This window comes from Bombina bombina, chromosome 1 (assembly GCF_027579735.1).
Source record: "Bombina bombina isolate aBomBom1 chromosome 1, aBomBom1.pri, whole genome shotgun sequence".
Lineage (NCBI taxonomy): Eukaryota > Metazoa > Chordata > Amphibia > Anura > Bombinatoridae > Bombina > Bombina bombina.
This window is the reverse complement of record NC_069499.1, coordinates 679,072,099-679,078,344: the sequence shown is the minus strand read 5'-3', so window position 1 is coordinate 679,078,344 and position 6,246 is coordinate 679,072,099.

Sequence of the window (6,246 nt, the reverse complement as noted above, 5' to 3'; positions counted from 1 at the left end):
TGTGTGTCAATCTTCTAATACAACCTATTCACATAATAGTTTTTTGGTTTTTTTAATCGACTTTCTACTATCCAATCGGATCTCCGTCCAACTGGCTCAATGTGAAATCTGATGTCACTTTCATTCTTTGTGCGCGTTAACGATTATAGATGCGCATGCGTAATAACCTTCACAAATAGAGTGATTGAATGTTTACTGTAAATACTGCCCATGACGAAATTGCATATGCATATTGTTATTACAATTAACGGGAGCGCGCAATTACAGTGACGTATGTAGGGAGCGGTATTGATAGAGACGTCACTTGTTTGAAGGGGAGACTTACAGAGTGGGTGGAGTTAGAGTTTGAAAAAAAAGTCAGGTCACTAAGTTCTAATCAAATTATAAAGTTATACTTGCGACTAAAATAATTATTATTTGGGCGGTTGGAATGTATATAATACTGTTATAGTGCATAGATATACGAGATTACATATTGTTTACCATCACTTTAACTTACGCCCTCTAGCTGTTGAAAAGGGCAAAATTAATTGAAAGAATATATCCATTTCAAGGATATTGATAATAGCATATTATCAGCATTTATTTTATCTGTCAACAAAGAATAACAAGAGATCAAGCACAAATTTATGTTACAAGTGAACTTCAAATTATGTCACAATTGCATTCCCTATGTAATTAATGAATATCGGATTCTGAATAAACTGTCCCTTTAACAAAAGTGGCACACTTCAAATTATAATAAAATAACATGTAAGACTACCTAGGATTACGTTACAATTCCTGATAGCAACATAAATACACAAGTATTTTAAGCTTATACCATTGGAGGTAAAATATAGAAATCAAAATAATGATTGGAATAAAAATATACGCCTAGATTACGAGTTTGGCATAGCCTTAAAAAGCAGCATTGAGAGGTCCCAACGCTGCTTTTTAATGCCAGCTGGTATTACGAGTCAGGCAGGAAAGGGTCTACCGCTCACTTTTCTTCCGCGACTCGAGGCTACTGCAAATCCCCTTACGTCAATTGCATATCCTATCTTTTTAATGGGATTTTCCTAACGCTGGTATTACGAGTCTTGGAAGAAGTGAGCGGTAGACCCTCTCCTGTCAAGACATCTACTGCATTTAAAACTCAGTAAAGAGTTTTATGGGCTAACGCCAGAACATAAAACTCTTAACTAAAGTGCTAAAAAGTACACTAACACCCATAAACTACCTATTAACCCCTAAACCGAGCCCCCCCCCCCCCCACATTGCAAACACTATAATAAAATTATTTAATCCCTAATCTGCCGACCGGACATCGCCGCCACTTTAATAAATGTATAAACCCCTAAACCGCCGCACTCCTGCCTCGCAAACACTAGTTAAAGTTTATTAACCCCTAATCTGCCGTCCCTAACATCGCCGACATCTACTTACATTTATTAACCTCTAATCTGCCACCCTCAACGTCGCCGCTACTATATTAAAGGTATTAACCCCTAAACCTAAGTCTAAACCTAACCCTAACCCCCCCTAACTTAAATATAATTTAAATTAAACTAAATAAATTTAACATAATTAAATAAATTATTCCTATTTAAAACTAAATACTTACCGATAAAATAAATCCTAAGATAGCTACAATATAACTAATAGTTACATTGTATCTAGCTTAGGATTTATATTTATTTCACAGGCAACTTTGTATTTATTTTAACTAGGTACAATAGTTATTAAATAGTTATTAACTATTTAATAACTTCCTAGCTAACATAAGTACAAAATTACCTGTAAAATAAATCCTAACCTAAGTTACAATTACACCTAACACTACACTATCATTAAACTAATTACCTAAACTACCTACAATTAATTACAAATAAATTCAATAAACTAAATTACGAAAAAAACAAACACTAAATTACAGAAAATAAAATAGAATTACAAGAATTTTAAACTAATTACACCTAATCTAATCCCCCTAATAAAATAAAAAAGCCCCCCAAAATAATAAAATTTCCCTACCCTATACTAAATTACAAATAGCGCTTAAAAGGGCCTTTTGCGGGGCATTGCCCCTGTCATGATTATATGTTAACCTAACTCTTTGTGCATCCTTTCTAGAAAATCCCTCCCACTCACAACGTATAAAGGATCAACTAACCTATTGTTAATTGCTTAGAATTCTGTCTCTCTGCCGCAACCGATCTACTCAGGATTCACACTCCTCAGCAGCTGTTGCACCTGACACAGGATCTCTGCTCAACCGAGCCGGCTGTGACGTCACACGCCACCGGAACTCTTACTTGCTACTCTCAATCTTCCTTGCAAGCACTTACCGGTACCGGACCTCCCTGTTACCAACATAAGTACCTAACTAAACGGACTTGTACCTTTTTCTACTTGGTAAGATTTCAACCTTCTATCTTACCTTTTTCTCACACCGCAATCCTGAATATAAACTGAACTGTTCATTATAACATAGCTGTTTCGTTAAAAGCCTCCTATTAACATATAACTAAATTAGAATCCTTATCACGTAGACAAAAGGAAAGATTCTGATGTTATGTCTCATACAATTACTAAGTCTTACCACTGAAGTTTTCTGCTATCAAATAACAGTCAGGAGTTAATTACGCTGTTATTATTTCCTGCCCTGTTAAAAGTCCTGCCTTGTAAAATTAGCTTCTGTATCTTTTGTTATCACAACTTTATTATTGCTTATGGTTCATTGAATTGCACTTTGCATTTCCACTCTTGTTGCTTAGCTGCAGATTCAGATTCAAACCAATATTAATTGCCAGACAGATATCTACTTACATATTAAACAACAGTTGTGCCCTTGTTACATATATGTATCTGATATCTGCCTAACTACATTCACAATATTCTTAAGGCTGCAGTTGTGGTTCAAAATTATTTCTCTGTTGTTCTTTCTTCTGCCTTTTAGGAAAAGCAGAATTAATCCTGACATTAATTATAAGCCCTTTAAAAATGGACCAGCAGCTTTATTATCCCATGTGGAAGCCTTGACCCAGACTGTAGATAATTTAACTAAGGGCATGACTGCTTTACAGTTAGAAAATACCAGCCTGAAAAAATACATTGACGAAAAGACTGATACTTTAAAGTTAACATTTAGTGCTCATGAGCCCCAACCATCCCCCCCTCAACATTTCTCTGGCCATAGGCATGAATTTAGAGAATTTAAGAATTCTTGTTATCTTTATTTCCAACTAAAACTAAAGACCTATGCCACTGAAAATCTGAAGGTTCTTACCACCATCTCCTACTTAAAGGGTGAACCCCGAATTTGGGCAAATATGTTTTTTGAGAATAATGACCCAATCTTATACTCCCTTGACCAATTTTTCAAAGCTATGGGTCAGCTTTACGATGACCCCTACAAACAATTATCAGCGGAAACTGCTATGCGCTCACTCCGCCAACTTAAGAGACCAGTTGAAGAATATATTACAGACTTTAAAAAATGGTCATCTGACACGTTGTGGAACGATCTCTCCTTGCGAAATCAATTTCGCTTAGGGCTCTCAGATCCTTTAAAGGATGAGCTTGCCAGACAACCTCTACCTGACACTCTAGACGAACTGATTGACTTAAGCATCACACTGGACAGACGTTTGAGAGAAAGACGCTCTGAAAGACAACACTCAGACACCCCTTTAAAGGCCTCTCAAGCTAGTACATTACCCACTCAATATAAAGCACCGACCAAGACCACTACTGTCCCCATGGAGCTTGGATTTATCAGAGGTCCATTAACCCCTCAAGAAAAGTTGAGACGCAGAGCTAACGATCTCTGCATGTACTGCGGGGGGTTGGACCATTCCATCAGAGATTGTACCCAACTTCTGCGTAGGAATGGTAAGCTACCGATAATACAAACTTGTTTGTCAGCCAAACAAATGCTTACTAATCATTGTTCCCTTCCAATTCTGTTACAGTGGGAACACCACCGAATAGAATCGCAAGCAATCCTTGACTCTGGGGCTAGTCACAACTACATTGACCAACACTTTGTTCAAAAAAATAAAATACCACTTGTTAAAAAGTTAAACCCTAGTGTCCTCCATTTTGTAGATGGTAACGAAATAACCTCAGGACCCATACATCATCACACAATACCCTTACGAGTCACTACACAGACACATCACACTGAGTTTGTCTCTTTTGATGTCATTCCATCACCACACTTCCCTGTTATTCTAGGTATTCAATGGCTAAAGAAACATGATCCTGATATAACCTGGTCCTCATCAACAGTACAGTTTAAATCCCAGTATTGTACAGATACCTGTTTATACCATGAAAATTTGCTATTAATACACCCTGACACTGTACCTAAAGAATATTGGTCTTACTCAGATGTCTTTGACAAAAAAGAATCAGAAACTTTGCCCCCTCATAGGGTCTATGATTGTCCGATAGATCTACTACCAGGAGTAGATATTCCTTATGGTCATATATTCCCTCTTTCAGAACCTGAATTAATTCACCTTAAAACTTATCTAAAAGAAAACCTCCAGAAAGGTTTTATACGTCCCTCAACATCACCTGCAGGGGCAGGTATATTCTTTGTGACCAACAAAGACCATTCCCTTAGGCCTATAATTGACTATAGGGAATTAAACAAGCATACCATAAAGAATCGGTACCCATTACCATTAATTCCCCAACTCATAGACAGGTTAAGAAGTGCAACTTACTACACAAAATTAGATCTTAGAGGTGCATATAATCTGGTACGGATAAAGTCAGGACATGAATGGTTGACTGCCTTTCGAACTCGATATGGCTTATATGAGTATACTGTTATGCCATTTGGTCTATGTAATGCTCCTGCAACTTTCCAGTATTTCATAAACGATATTTTCAGGGATTTGTTAGACCTTTTCATGATCATATACTTAGATGACATTCTTATCTATTCCTCCACTATCGAGGAACACATAAAACATGTTAAGATCATTTTATCCCGACTCAGGGAGAATTCTTTGTATGTTAAGTTAGAGAAATGCATCTTCCACACTCAACATATTAAATTTCTTGGCTATGAAATCTCCCCAGAAGGTATTCAAATGGAAAACAACAAGGTCACCGCCATTTTAGACTGGCCAACTCCTAAAACAAAGAGGGATGTGCAACGTTTATATGGGGTTCGCAAATTTCTACAGGAGATTCATAAAGAACTTTGCACAATTAACTAGACCTCTTACTAACCTCACTAAATCTGTTGGACGATTTTCCTGGGATGAAAGTACACAGCAAGTATTTGACTACCTAAAAACAGCATTCACTACAGCTCCCATCTTGAGCTATCCAAATCCTGACTTACAATATGTACTGGAGGTGGATGCTTCTAATTATGCTCTTGGTGCAATTCTTTCCCAGAGATTAACTCCCATGGACCCTCTACATCCTGTTGCATTCTACTCCAGAATTATGAGTCCCCCTGAGATAAACTATCCCATAGGTGACAAGGAATTGTTGGCAATCAAGGCCTCCTTGGAACACTGGAGACATTTACTCGAGGGTACAAAAATTCCGGTGTTGATTTATACTGACCACAAAAATCTAGAATACTTAAAAACCAACAGAACTCTTAGTGCCCGTCAAGTACGCTGGAATTTATTTTTGTCCAGATTCAACTTTCTCATAACATACAGACCTGCACAAAAACATAAAAAAGCTGAGGCCCTTTCTCGACACCTAGAAAATCCATCTACTACTCCAGAAGATAATTCTCTCATACCCGCTGAGAAATTTCTAGCCCTGACAACAGATCAAACCCAAGACTTCATAAAAGAACAAAATCTGGATGACTCTAAACCCAATGCTGAGCTTTCCCTACATCCTGATGGGTTATTGTATCATCAAGAACAAGTTTATGTACCTTCTACTCTCCGTCAGACCGTATTAAGCTCTCTTCATGATTCAGCCCTGGTAGGACATCCAGGAATCACTAAAACGCAAGAATTAGTAAAGAGATACTTTTGGTGGCCTACACTATCACATGATGTCTCAGAATTTGTAAGGACCTGCAAAACTTGCACTATCTCGAAAACACCTAAAACCTCTTCTACTGGGGAACTCATTCCCCTACCGACCCCAAACCGTCCATGGACCGATATAGCTCTGGATTTCATAGTCGATTTACCACTCTCCAGTAGAAACAACACGATTCTAGTAGTGGTTGATCTTTTCAGTAAAATGGCTCATTTCATACCGTTCCAT